This window comes from Phaseolus vulgaris, chromosome 6 (genome assembly GCF_051622355.1).
Source record: "Phaseolus vulgaris cultivar YP4 chromosome 6, ASM5162235v1, whole genome shotgun sequence".
NCBI lineage: Eukaryota > Viridiplantae > Streptophyta > Magnoliopsida > Fabales > Fabaceae > Phaseolus > Phaseolus vulgaris.
Window position 1 is genome coordinate 13,105,867 of NC_143503.1, and position 12,311 is coordinate 13,118,177.

Sequence of the window (12,311 nt, forward strand, 5' to 3'; positions counted from 1 at the left end):
CGATCAATGCCTATATGGGTTTGCAAGTGGGCTTCAGTTTCAAATGGTTAAACACAAAATGGGTCTTGAGATATACAAGATGGACGAACAAGGTAAGACGATTTTTGTAAAATGCATTAAAAATAGGTAGAAATTGAATTTTTGTCTAATTTTTTTTGTGGGATCTTGTTTTAGTGTATATTTGATGGAGGAGTCCTCAGATTGAACAGAATAGTGATAGATTTGGAGTTGCCAAAAATTATCGTGACTAAACTTCAAACGGTCATAACTTTTGATAGAGAAGTCGGATGGAGACGCGTTAAAAATGAAAGTTGTTCGAAACGTGGTAACGAATCTAGTTGCCAATTCCCGAAGGACAAGGACCCCCACAACTCGCAGTCACGAAAAAGGTGAACTCATCATGGTTTGATTGTATAGGCCAGGAGGAAGAACAGAACACAAAAAAGAAGTGCAACACGAGGACTTCCAAGGAGGTCACCCATACTAGTACTACTCTCGCCCAAGCACGCTTCACTGCGGAGTTCTGATGGGATCCGGTGCATTAGTGCTGGTATGATCGCACCTGTCAAGTGCAGCGCGATCAATGCCTATATGGGTTTGCAAGTGGGCTTCAGTTTCAAATGGTTAAACACAAAATGGGTCTTGAGATATACAAGATGGACGAACAAGGTAAGACGATTTTTGTAAAATGCATTAAAAATAGGTAGAAATTGAATTTTTGTCTAATTTTTTTTGTGGGATCTTGTTTTAGTGTATATTTGATGGAGGAGTCCTCAGATTGAACAGAATAGTGATAGATTTGGAGTTGCCAAAAATTATCGTGACTAAACTTCAAACGGTCATAACTTTTGATAGAGAAGTCGGATGGAGACGCGTTAAAAATGAAAGTTGTTCGAAACGTGGTAACGAATCTAGTTGCCAATTCCCGAAGGACAAGGACCCCCACAACTCGCAGTCACGAAAAAGGTGAACTCATCATGGTTTGATTGTATAGGCCAGGAGGAAGAACAGAACACAAAAAAGAAGTGCAACACGAGGACTTCCCAGGAGGTCACCCATCCTAGTACTACTCTCGCCCAAGCGCGCTTAGCTGCGGAGTTCTGATGGGATCCGGTGCATTAGTGCTGGTATGATCGCACCTGTCAAGTGCAGCGCGATCAATGCCTATATGGGTTTGCAAGTGGGCTTCAGTTTCAAATGGTTAAACACAAAATGGGTCTTGAGATATACAAGATGGACGAACAAGGTAAGACGATTTTTGTAAAATGCATTAAAAATAGGTAGAAATTGAATTTTTGTCTAATTTTTTTTGTGGGATCTTGTTTTAGTGTATATTTGATGGAGGAGTCCTCAGATTGAAGAGAATAGTGATAGATTTGGAGTTGCCAAAAATTATCGTGACTAAACTTCAAACGGTCATAACTTTTGATAGAGAAGTCGGATGGAGACGCGTTAAAAATGAAAGTTGTTCGAAACGTGGTAACGAATCTAGTTGCCAATTCCCGAAGGACAAGGACCCCCACAACTCGCAGTCACGAAAAAGGTGAACTCATCATGGTTTGATTGTATAGGCCAGGAGGAAGAACAGAACACAAAAAAGAAGTGCAACACGAGGACTTCCCAGGAGGTCACCCATCCTAGTACTACTCTCGCCCAAGCACGCTTGACTGCGGAGTTCTGATGGGATCCGGTGCATTAGTGCTGGTATGATCGCACCTGTCAAGTGCAGCGCGATCAATGCCTATATGGGTTTGCAAGTGGGTTTCAGTTTCAAATGGTTAAACACAAAATGGGTCTTGAGATATACAAGATGGACGAACAAGGTAAGACGATTTTTGTAAAATGCATTAAAAATAGGTAGAAATTGAATTTTTGTCTAATTTTTTTTGTGGGATCTTGTTTTAGTGTATATTTGATGGAGGAGTCCTCAGATTGAAGAGAATAGTGATAGATTTGGAGTTGCCAAAAATTATCGTGACTAAACTTCAAACGGTCATAACTTTTGATAGAGAAGTCGGATGGAGACGCGTTAAAAATGAAAGTTGTTCGAAACGTGGTAACGAATCTAGTTGCCAATTCCCGAAGGACAAGGACCCCCACAACTCGCAGTCACGAAAAAGGTGAACTCATCATGGTTTGATTGTATAGGCCAGGAGGAAGAACAGAACACAAAAAAGAAGTGCAACACGAGGACTTCCCAGGAGGTCACCCATCCTAGTACTACTCTCGCCCAAGCACGCTTAGTTGCGGAGTTCTGATGGGATCCGGTACATTAGTGCTGGTATGATTGCACCTGTCAAGTGCAGCGCGATCAATGCCTATATGGGTTTGCAAGTGGGCTTCAGTTTCAAATGGTTAAACACAAAATGGGTCTTGAGATATACAAGATGGACGAACAAGGTAAGACGATTTTTGTAGAATGCATTAAAAATAGGTAGAAATTGAATTTTTGTCTAATTTTTTTTGTGGGATCTTGTTTTAGTGTATATTTGATGGAGGAGTCCTCAGATTGAAGAGAATAGTGATAGATTTGGAGTTGCCAAAAATTATCGTGACTAAACTTCAAACGGTCATAACTTTTGATAGAGAAGTCGGATGGAGACGCGTTAAAAATGAAAGTTGTTCGAAACGTGGTAACGAATCTAGTTGCCAATTCCCGAAGGACAAGGACCCCCACAACTCGCAGTCACGAAAAAGGTGAACTCATCATGGTTTGATTGTATAGGCCAGGAGGAAGAACAGAACACAAAAAAGAAGTGCAACACGAGGACTTCCAAGGAGGTCACCCATACTAGTACTACTCTCGCCCAAGCACGCTTCACTGCGGAGTTCTGATGGGATCCGGTGCATTAGTGCTGGTATGATCGCACCTGTCAAGTGCAGCGCGATCAATGCCTATATGGGTTTGCAAGTGGGCTTCAGTTTCAAATGGTTAAACACAAAATGGGTCTTGAGATATACAAGATGGACGAACAAGGTAAGACGATTTTTGTAAAATGCATTAAAAATAGGTAGAAATTGAATTTTTGTCTAATTTTTTTTGTGGGATCTTGTTTTAGTGTATATTTGATGGAGGAGTCCTCAGATTGAACAGAATAGTGATAGATTTGGAGTTGCCAAAAATTATCGTGACTAAACTTCAAACGGTCATAACTTTTGATAGAGAAGTCGGATGGAGACGCGTTAAAAATGAAAGTTGTTCGAAACGTGGTAACGAATCTAGTTGCCAATTCCCGAAGGACAAGGACCCCCACAACTCGCAGTCACGAAAAAGGTGAACTCATCATGGTTTGATTGTATAGGCCAGGAGGAAGAACAGAACACAAAAAAGAAGTGCAACACGAGGACTTCCCAGGAGGTCACCCATCCTAGTACTACTCTCGCCCAAGCGCGCTTAGCTGCGGAGTTCTGATGGGATCCGGTGCATTAGTGCTGGTATGATCGCACCTGTCAAGTGCAGCGCGATCAATGCCTATATGGGTTTGCAAGTGGGCTTCAGTTTCAAATGGTTAAACACAAAATGGGTCTTGAGATATACAAGATGGACGAACAAGGTAAGACGATTTTTGTAAAATGCATTAAAAATAGGTAGAAATTGAATTTTTGTCTAATTTTTTTTGTGGGATCTTGTTTTAGTGTATATTTGATGGAGGAGTCCTCAGATTGAAGAGAATAGTGATAGATTTGGAGTTGCCAAAAATTATCGTGACTAAACTTCAAACGGTCATAACTTTTGATAGAGAAGTCGGATGGAGACGCGTTAAAAATGAAAGTTGTTCGAAACGTGGTAACGAATCTAGTTGCCAATTCCCGAAGGACAAGGACCCCCACAACTCGCAGTCACGAAAAAGGTGAACTCATCATGGTTTGATTGTATAGGCCAGGAGGAAGAACAGAACACAAAAAAGAAGTGCAACACGAGGACTTCCCAGGAGGTCACCCATCCTAGTACTACTCTCGCCCAAGCACGCTTGACTGCGGAGTTCTGATGGGATCCGGTGCATTAGTGCTGGTATGATCGCACCTGTCAAGTGCAGCGCGATCAATGCCTATATGGGTTTGCAAGTGGGTTTCAGTTTCAAATGGTTAAACACAAAATGGGTCTTGAGATATACAAGATGGACGAACAAGGTAAGACGATTTTTGTAAAATGCATTAAAAATAGGTAGAAATTGAATTTTTGTCTAATTTTTTTTGTGGGATCTTGTTTTAGTGTATATTTGATGGAGGAGTCCTCAGATTGAAGAGAATAGTGATAGATTTGGAGTTGCCAAAAATTATCGTGACTAAACTTCAAACGGTCATAACTTTTGATAGAGAAGTCGGATGGAGACGCGTTAAAAATGAAAGTTGTTCGAAACGTGGTAACGAATCTAGTTGCCAATTCCCGAAGGACAAGGACCCCCACAACTCGCAGTCACGAAAAAGGTGAACTCATCATGGTTTGATTGTATAGGCCAGGAGGAAGAACAGAACACAAAAAAGAAGTGCAACACGAGGACTTCCCAGGAGGTCACCCATCCTAGTACTACTCTCGCCCAAGCACGCTTAGTTGCGGAGTTCTGATGGGATCCGGTGCATTAGTGCTGGTATGATTGCACCTGTCAAGTGCAGCGCGATCAATGCCTATATGGGTTTGCAAGTGGGCTTCAGTTTCAAATGGTTAAACACAAAATGGGTCTTGAGATATACAAGATGGACGAACAAGGTAAGACGATTTTTGTAGAATGCATTAAAAATAGGTAGAAATTGAATTTTTGTCTAATTTTTTTTGTGGGATCTTGTTTTAGTGTATATTTGATGGAGGAGTCCTCAGATTGAAGAGAATAGTGATAGATTTGGAGTTGCCAAAAATTATCGTGACTAAACTTCAAACGGTCATAACTTTTGATAGAGAAGTCGGATGGAGACGCGTTAAAAATGAAAGTTGTTCGAAACGTGGTAACGAATCTAGTTGCCAATTCCCGAAGGACAAGGACCCCCACAACTCGCAGTCACGAAAAAGGTGAACTCATCATGGTTTGATTGTATAGGCCAGGAGGAAGAACAGAACACAAAAAAGAAGTGCAACACGAGGACTTCCCAGGAGGTCACCCATCCTAGTACTACTCTCGCCCAAGCGCGCTTAGCTGCGGAGTTCTGATGGGATCCGGTGCATTAGTGCTGGTATGATCGCACCTGTCAAGTGCAGCGCGATCAATGCCTATATGGGTTTGCAAGTGGGCTTCAGTTTCAAATGGTTAAACACAAAATGGGTCTTGAGATATACAAGATGGACGAACAAGGTAAGACGATTTTTGTAAAATGCATTAAAAATAGGTAGAAATTGAATTTTTGTCTAATTTTTTTTGTGGGATCTTGTTTTAGTGTATATTTGATGGAGGAGTCCTCAGATTGAAGAGAATAGTGATAGATTTGGAGTTGCCAAAAATTATCGTGACTAAACTTCAAACGGTCATAACTTTTGATAGAGAAGTCGGATGGAGACGCGTTAAAAATGAAAGTTGTTCGAAACGTGGTAACGAATCTAGTTGCCAATTCCCGAAGGACAAGGACCCCCACAACTCGCAGTCACGAAAAAGGTGAACTCATCATGGTTTGATTGTATAGGCCAGGAGGAAGAACAGAACACAAAAAAGAAGTGCAACACGAGGACTTCCCAGGAGGTCACCCATCCTAGTACTACTCTCGCCCAAGCACGCTTATCTGCGGAGTTCTGATGGGATCCGGTGCATTAGTGCTGGTATGATCGCACCTGTCAAGTGCAGCGCGATCAATGCCTATATGGGTTTGCAAGTGGGCTTCAGTTTCAAATGGTTAAACACAAAATGGGTCTTGAGATATACAAGATGGACGAACAAGGTAAGACGATTTTTGTAAAATGCATTAAAAATAGGTAGAAATTGAATTTTTGTCTAATTTTTTTTGTGGGATCTTGTTTTAGTGTATATTTGATGGAGGAGTCCTCAGATTGAAGAGAATAGTGATAGATTTGGAGTTGCCAAAAATTATCGTGACTAAACTTCAAACGGTCATAACTTTTGATAGAGAAGTCGGATGGAGACGCGTTAAAAATGAAAGTTGTTCGAAACGTGGTAACGAATCTAGTTGCCAATTCCCGAAGGACAAGGACCCCCACAACTCGCAGTCACGAAAAAGGTGAACTCATCATGGTTTGATTGTATAGGCCAGGAGGAAGAACAGAACACAAAAAAGAAGTGCAACACGAGGACTTCCCAGGAGGTCACCCATCCTAGTACTACTCTCGCCCAAGCACGCTTATCTGCGGAGTTCTGATGGGATCCGGTGCATTAGTGCTGGTATGATCGCACCTGTCAAGTGCAGCGCGATCAATGCCTATATGGGTTTGCAAGTGGGCTTCAGTTTCAAATGGTTAAACACAAAATGGGTCTTGAGATATACAAGATGGACGAACAAGGTAAGACGATTTTTGTAAAATGCATTAAAAATAGGTAGAAATTGAATTTTTGTCTAATTTTTTTTGTGGGATCTTGTTTTAGTGTATATTTGATGGAGGAGTCCTCAGATTGAAGAGAATAGTGATAGATTTGGAGTTGCCAAAAATTATCGTGACTAAACTTCAAACGGTCATAACTTTTGATAGAGAAGTCGGATGGAGACGCGTTAAAAATGAAAGTTGTTCGAAACGTGGTAACGAATCTAGTTGCCAATTCCCGAAGGACAAGGACCCCCACAACTCGCAGTCACGAAAAAGGTGAACTCATCATGGTTTGATTGTATAGGCCAGGAGGAAGAACAGAACACAAAAAAGAAGTGCAACACGAGGACTTCCCAGGAGGTCACCCATCCTAGTACTACTCTCGCCCAAGCGCGCTTAACTGCAGAGTTCTGATGGGATCCGGTGCATTAGTGCTGGTATGATCGCACCTGTCAAGTGCAGCGCGATCAATGCCTATATGGGTTTGCAAGTGGGCTTCAGTTTCAAATGGTTAAACACAAAATGGGTCTTGAGATATACAAGATGGACGAACAAGGTAAGACGATTTTTGTAAAATGCATTAAAAATAGGTAGAAATTGAATTTTTGTCTAATTTTTTTTGTGGGATCTTGTTTTAGTGTATATTTGATGGAGGAGTCCTCAGATTGAAGAGAATAGTGATAGATTTGGAGTTGCCAAAAATTATCGTGACTAAACTTCAAACGGTCATAACTTTTGATAGAGAAGTCGGATGGAGACGCGTTAAAAATGAAAGTTGTTCGAAACGTGGTAACGAATCTAGTTGCCAATTCCCGAAGGACAAGGACCCCCACAACTCGCAGTCACGAAAAAGGTGAACTCATCATGGTTTGATTGTATAGGCCAGGAGGAAGAACAGAACACAAAAAAGAAGTGCAACACGAGGACTTCCCAGGAGGTCACCCATCCTAGTACTACTCTCGCCCAAGCACGCTTATCTGCGGAGTTCTGATGGGATCCGGTGCATTAGTGCTGGTATGATCGCACCTGTCAAGTGCAGCGCGATCAATGCCTATATGGGTTTGCAAGTGGGCTTCAGTTTCAAATGGTTAAACACAAAATGGGTCTTGAGATATACAAGATGGACGAACAAGGTAAGACGATTTTTGTAAAATGCATTAAAAATAGGTAGAAATTGAATTTTTGTCTAATTTTTTTTGTGGGATCTTGTTTTAGTGTATATTTGATGGAGGAGTCTTCAGATTGAAGAGAATAGTGATAGATTTGGAGTTGCCAAAAATTATCGTGACTAAACTTCAAACGGTCATAACTTTTGATAGAGAAGTCGGATGGAGACGCGTTAAAAATAAAAGTTGTTCGAAACGTGGTAACGAATCTAGTTGCCAATTCCCGAAGGACAAGGACCCCCACAACTCGCAGTCACGAAAAAGGTGAACTCATCATGGTTTGATTGTATAGGCCAGGAGGAAGAACAGAACACAAAAAAGAAGTGCAACACGAGGACTTCCCAGGAGGTCACCCATCCTAGTACTACTCTCGCCCAAGCACGCTTCACTGCGAAGTTCTGATGGGATCCGGTGCATTAGTGCTGGTATGATCGCACCTGTCAAGTGCAGCGCGATCAATGCCTATATGGGTTTGCAAGTGGGCTTCAGTTTCAAATGGTTAAACACAAAATGGGTCTTGAGATATACAAGATGGACGAACAAGGTAAGACGATTTTTGTAAAATGCATTAAAAATAGGTAGAAATTGAATTTTTGTCTAATTTTTTTTGTGGGATCTTGTTTTAGTGTATATTTGATGGAGGAGTCCTCAGATTGAAGAGAATAGTGATAGATTTGGAGTTGCCAAAACTTATCGTGACTAAACTTCAAACGGTCATAACTTTTGATAGAGAAGTCGGATGGAGACGCGTTAAAAATGAAAGTTGTTCGAAACGTGGTAACGAATCTAGTTGCCAATTCCCGAAGGACAAGGACCCCCACAACTCGCAGTCAAGAAAAAGGTGAACTCATCATGGTTTGATTGTATAGGCCAGGAGGAAGAACAGAACACAAAAAAGAAGTGCAACATGAGGACTTCCCAGGAGGTCACCCATCCTAGTACTACTCTCGCCCAAGCACGCTTAGCTACGGAGTTCTGATGGGATCCGGTGCATTAGTGCTGGTATGATCGCACCTGTCAAGTGCAGCGCGATCAATGCCTATATGGGTTTGCAAGTGGGCTTCAGTTTCAAATGGTTAAACACAAAATGGGTCTTGAGATATACAAGATGGACGAACAAGGTAAGACGATTTTTGTAAAATGCATTAAAAATAGGTAGAAATTGAATTTTTGTCTAATTTTTTTTGTGGGATCTTGTTTTAGTGTATATTTGATGGAGGAGTCCTCAGATTGAAGAGAATAGTGATAGATTTGGAGTTGCCAAAAATTATCGTGACTAAACTTCAAACGGTCATAACTTTTGATAGAGAAGTCGGATGGAGACGCGTTAAAAATGAAAGTTGTTCGAAACGTGGTAACGAATCTAGTTGCTAATTCCCGAAGGACAAGGACCCCCACAACTCGCAGTCACGAAAAAGGTGAACTCATCATGGTTTGATTGTATAGGCCAGGAGGAAGAACAGAACACAAAAAAGAAGTGCAACACGAGGACTTCCCAGGAGGTCACCCATCCTAGTACTACTCTCGCCCAAGCGCGCTTCACTGCGGAGTTCTGATGGGATCCGGTGCATTAGTGCTGGTATGATCGCACCTGTCAAGTGTAGCGCGATCAATGCCTATATGGGTTTGCAAGTGGGCTTCAGTTTCAAATGGTTAAACACAAAATGGGTCTTGAGATATACAAGATGGACGAACAAGGTAAGACGATTTTTGTAAAATGCATTAAAAATAGGTAGAAATTGAATTTTTGTCTAATTTTTTTTGTGGGATCTTGTTTTAGTGTATATTTGATGGAGGAGTCCTCAGATTGAAGAGAATAGTGATAGATTTGGAGTTGCCAAAAATTATCGTGACTAAACTTCAAACGGTCATAACTTTTGATAGAGAAGTCGGATGGAGACGCGTTAAAAATGAAAGTTGTTCGAAACGTGGTAACGAATCTAGTTGCCAATTCCCGAAGGACAAGGACCCCCACAACTCGCAGTCACGAAAAAGGTGAACTCATCATGGTTTGATTGTATAGGCCAGGAGGAAGAACAGAACACAAAAAAGAAGTGCAACACGAGGACTTCCCAGGAGGTCACCCATCCTAGTACTACTCTCGCCCAAGCGCGCTTCACTGCGGAGTTCTGATGGGATCCGGTGCATTAGTGCTGGTATGATCGCACCTGTCAAGTGCAGCGCGATCAATGCCTATATGGGTTTGCAAGTGGGCTTCAGTTTCAAATGGTTAAACACAAAATGGGTCTTGAGATATACAAGATGGACGAACAAGGTAAGACGATTTTTGTAAAATGCATTAAAAATAGGTAGAAATTGAATTTTTGTCTAATTTTTTTTGTGGGATCTTGTTTTAGTGTATATTTGATGGAGGAGTCCTCAGATTGAAGAGAATAGTGATAGATTTGGAGTTGCCAAAAATTATCGTGACTAAACTTCAAACGGTCATAACTTTTGATAGAGAAGTCGGATGGAGACGCGTTAAAAATGAAAGTTGTTCGAAACGTGGTAACGAATCTAGTTGCCAATTCCCGAAGGACAAGGACCCCCACCACTCGCAGTCACGAAAAAGGTGAACTCATCATGGTTTGATTGTATAGGCCAGGAGGAAGAACAGAACACAAAAAAGAAGTGCAACACGAGGACTTCCCAGGAGGTCACCCATCCTAGTACTACTCTCGCCCAAGCACGCTTCACTGCGGAGTTCTGATGGGATCCGGTGCATTAGTGCTGGTATGATCGCACCTGTCAAGTGCAGCGCGATCAATGCCTATATGGGTTTGCAAGTGGGCTTCAGTTTCAAATGGTTAAACACAAAATGGGTCTTGAGATATACAAGATGGACGAACAAGGTTAGACGATTTTTGTAAAATGCATTAAAAATAGGTAGAAATTGAATTTTTGTCTAATTTTTTTTGTGGGATCTTGTTTTAGTGTATATTTGATGGAGGAGTCCTCAGATTGAAGAGAATAGTGATAGATTTGGAGTTGCCAAAAATTATCGTGACTAAACTTCAAACGGTCATAACTTTTGATAGAGAAGTCGGATGGAGACGCGTTAAAAATGAAAGTTGTTCGAAACGTGGTAACGAATCTAGTTGCCAATTCCCGAAGGACAAGGACCCCCACAACTCGCAGTCACGAAAAAGGTGAACTCATCATGGTTTGATTGTATAGGCCAGGAGGAAGAACAGAACACAAAAAAGAAGTGCAACACGAGGACTTCCCAGGAGGTCACCCATCCTAGTACTACTCTCGCCCAAGCACGCTTGACTGCGGAGTTCTGATGGGATCCGGTGCATTAGTGCTGGTATGATCGCACCTGTCAAGTGCAGCGCGATCAATGCCTATATGGGTTTGCAAGTGGGTTTCAGTTTCAAATGGTTAAACACAAAATGGGTCTTGAGATATACAAGATGGACGAACAAGGTAAGACGATTTTTGTAAAATGCATTAAAAATAGGTAGAAATTGAATTTTTGTCTAATTTTTTTTGTGGGATCTTGTTTTAGTGTATATTTGATGGAGGAGTCCTCAGATTGAAGAGAATAGTGATAGATTTGGAGTTGCCAAAACTTATCGTGACTAAACTTCAAACGGTCATAACTTTTGATAGAGAAGTCGGATGGAGACGCGTTAAAAATGAAAGTTGTTCGAAACGTGGTAACGAATCTAGTTGCCAATTCCCGAAGGACAAGGACCCCCACAACTCGCAGTCACGAAAAAGGTGAACTCATCATGGTTTGATTGTATAGGCCAGGAGGAAGAACAGAACACAAAAAAGAAGTGCAACACGAGGACTTCCCAGGAGGTCACCCATCCTAGTACTACTCTCGCCCAAGCACGCTTGACTGCGGAGTTCTGATGGGATTCGGTGCATTAGTGCTGGTATGATCGCACCTGTCAAGTGCAGCGCAATCAATGCCTATATGGGTTTGCAAGTGGGCTTCAGTTTCAAATGGTTAAACACAAAATGGGTCTTGAGATATACAAGATGGACGAACAAGGTAAGACGATTTTTGTAAAATGCATTAAAAATAGGTAGAAATTGAATTTTTGTCTAATTTTTTTTGTGGGATCTTGTTTTAGTGTATATTTGATGGAGGAGTCCTCAGATTGAAGAGAATAGTGATAGATTTGGAGTTGCCTAAACTTATCGTGACTAAACTTCAAACGGTCATAACTTTTGATAGAGAAGTCGGATGGAGACGCGTTAAAAATGAAAGTTGTTCGAAACGTGGTAACGAATCTAGTTGCCAATTCCCGAAGGACAAGGACCCCCACAACTCGCAGTCACGAAAAAGGTGAACTCATCATGGTTTGATTGTATAGGCCAGGAGGAAGAACAGAACACAAAAAAGAAGTGCAACACAAGGACTTCCCAGGAGGTCACCCATCCTAGTACTACTCTCGCCCAAGCACGCTTGACTGCGGAGTTCTGATGGGATCCGGTGCATTAGTGCTGGTATGATCGCACCTGTCAAGTGCAGCGCGATCAATGCCTATATGGGTTTGCAAGTGGGCTTCAGTTTCAAATGGTTAAACACAAAATGGGTCTTGAGATATACAAGATGGACGAACAAGGTAAGACGATTTTTGTAAAATGCATTAAAAATAGGTAGAAATTGAATTTTTGTCTAATTTTTTTTGTGGGATCTTGTTTTAGTGTATATTTGATGGAGGAGT

General features: G+C 41.5%; 21 non-coding genes across 21 annotated transcripts; all 21 read right to left on the reverse strand.

The window, feature by feature from the left end:
- Positions 1-445: 445 nt before the first annotated feature.
- Positions 446-564, reverse strand: LOC150026931 (5S ribosomal RNA). Its single transcript, XR_016522163.1, has one exon. It is a non-coding gene; the product is annotated as a 5S ribosomal RNA (ribosomal RNA).
- Positions 565-1,022: 458 nt separating this feature from the next.
- LOC150026932 (5S ribosomal RNA) lies at positions 1,023-1,141 on the reverse strand. The gene has a single exon (XR_016521955.1). It is a non-coding gene; the product is annotated as a 5S ribosomal RNA (ribosomal RNA).
- A 458-nt stretch (positions 1,142-1,599) lies between these two features.
- On the reverse strand, positions 1,600-1,718 carry LOC150026933 (5S ribosomal RNA). The gene has a single exon (XR_016522650.1). It is a non-coding gene; the product is annotated as a 5S ribosomal RNA (ribosomal RNA).
- Positions 1,719-2,176: 458 nt separating this feature from the next.
- Positions 2,177-2,295, reverse strand: LOC150026934 (5S ribosomal RNA). Its single transcript, XR_016522823.1, has one exon. It is a non-coding gene; the product is annotated as a 5S ribosomal RNA (ribosomal RNA).
- Positions 2,296-2,753: 458 nt separating this feature from the next.
- LOC150026935 (5S ribosomal RNA) lies at positions 2,754-2,872 on the reverse strand. The gene has a single exon (XR_016522164.1). It is a non-coding gene; the product is annotated as a 5S ribosomal RNA (ribosomal RNA).
- A 458-nt stretch (positions 2,873-3,330) lies between these two features.
- Positions 3,331-3,449, reverse strand: LOC150026936 (5S ribosomal RNA). The gene has a single exon (XR_016521956.1). It is a non-coding gene; the product is annotated as a 5S ribosomal RNA (ribosomal RNA).
- Positions 3,450-3,907: 458 nt separating this feature from the next.
- On the reverse strand, positions 3,908-4,026 carry LOC150026937 (5S ribosomal RNA). The gene has a single exon (XR_016522651.1). It is a non-coding gene; the product is annotated as a 5S ribosomal RNA (ribosomal RNA).
- A 458-nt stretch (positions 4,027-4,484) lies between these two features.
- Positions 4,485-4,603, reverse strand: LOC150026938 (5S ribosomal RNA). Its single transcript, XR_016522067.1, has one exon. It is a non-coding gene; the product is annotated as a 5S ribosomal RNA (ribosomal RNA).
- A 458-nt stretch (positions 4,604-5,061) lies between these two features.
- Positions 5,062-5,180, reverse strand: LOC150026939 (5S ribosomal RNA). The gene has a single exon (XR_016521957.1). It is a non-coding gene; the product is annotated as a 5S ribosomal RNA (ribosomal RNA).
- A 458-nt stretch (positions 5,181-5,638) lies between these two features.
- Positions 5,639-5,757, reverse strand: LOC150026940 (5S ribosomal RNA). The gene has a single exon (XR_016522801.1). It is a non-coding gene; the product is annotated as a 5S ribosomal RNA (ribosomal RNA).
- A 458-nt stretch (positions 5,758-6,215) lies between these two features.
- LOC150026941 (5S ribosomal RNA) lies at positions 6,216-6,334 on the reverse strand. The gene has a single exon (XR_016522802.1). It is a non-coding gene; the product is annotated as a 5S ribosomal RNA (ribosomal RNA).
- Positions 6,335-6,792: 458 nt separating this feature from the next.
- Positions 6,793-6,911, reverse strand: LOC150026942 (5S ribosomal RNA). The gene has a single exon (XR_016522101.1). It is a non-coding gene; the product is annotated as a 5S ribosomal RNA (ribosomal RNA).
- A 458-nt stretch (positions 6,912-7,369) lies between these two features.
- Positions 7,370-7,488, reverse strand: LOC150026943 (5S ribosomal RNA). Its single transcript, XR_016522803.1, has one exon. It is a non-coding gene; the product is annotated as a 5S ribosomal RNA (ribosomal RNA).
- Positions 7,489-7,946: 458 nt separating this feature from the next.
- LOC150026944 (5S ribosomal RNA) lies at positions 7,947-8,065 on the reverse strand. Its single transcript, XR_016522038.1, has one exon. It is a non-coding gene; the product is annotated as a 5S ribosomal RNA (ribosomal RNA).
- A 458-nt stretch (positions 8,066-8,523) lies between these two features.
- LOC150026945 (5S ribosomal RNA) lies at positions 8,524-8,642 on the reverse strand. The gene has a single exon (XR_016522064.1). It is a non-coding gene; the product is annotated as a 5S ribosomal RNA (ribosomal RNA).
- Positions 8,643-9,100: 458 nt separating this feature from the next.
- On the reverse strand, positions 9,101-9,219 carry LOC150026946 (5S ribosomal RNA). Its single transcript, XR_016522034.1, has one exon. It is a non-coding gene; the product is annotated as a 5S ribosomal RNA (ribosomal RNA).
- A 458-nt stretch (positions 9,220-9,677) lies between these two features.
- LOC150026947 (5S ribosomal RNA) lies at positions 9,678-9,796 on the reverse strand. The gene has a single exon (XR_016522035.1). It is a non-coding gene; the product is annotated as a 5S ribosomal RNA (ribosomal RNA).
- Positions 9,797-10,254: 458 nt separating this feature from the next.
- LOC150026948 (5S ribosomal RNA) lies at positions 10,255-10,373 on the reverse strand. Its single transcript, XR_016522610.1, has one exon. It is a non-coding gene; the product is annotated as a 5S ribosomal RNA (ribosomal RNA).
- A 458-nt stretch (positions 10,374-10,831) lies between these two features.
- LOC150026949 (5S ribosomal RNA) lies at positions 10,832-10,950 on the reverse strand. Its single transcript, XR_016522652.1, has one exon. It is a non-coding gene; the product is annotated as a 5S ribosomal RNA (ribosomal RNA).
- Positions 10,951-11,408: 458 nt separating this feature from the next.
- LOC150026950 (5S ribosomal RNA) lies at positions 11,409-11,527 on the reverse strand. Its single transcript, XR_016522153.1, has one exon. It is a non-coding gene; the product is annotated as a 5S ribosomal RNA (ribosomal RNA).
- A 458-nt stretch (positions 11,528-11,985) lies between these two features.
- LOC150026951 (5S ribosomal RNA) lies at positions 11,986-12,104 on the reverse strand. Its single transcript, XR_016521973.1, has one exon. It is a non-coding gene; the product is annotated as a 5S ribosomal RNA (ribosomal RNA).
- Positions 12,105-12,311: the final 207 nt, after the last annotated feature.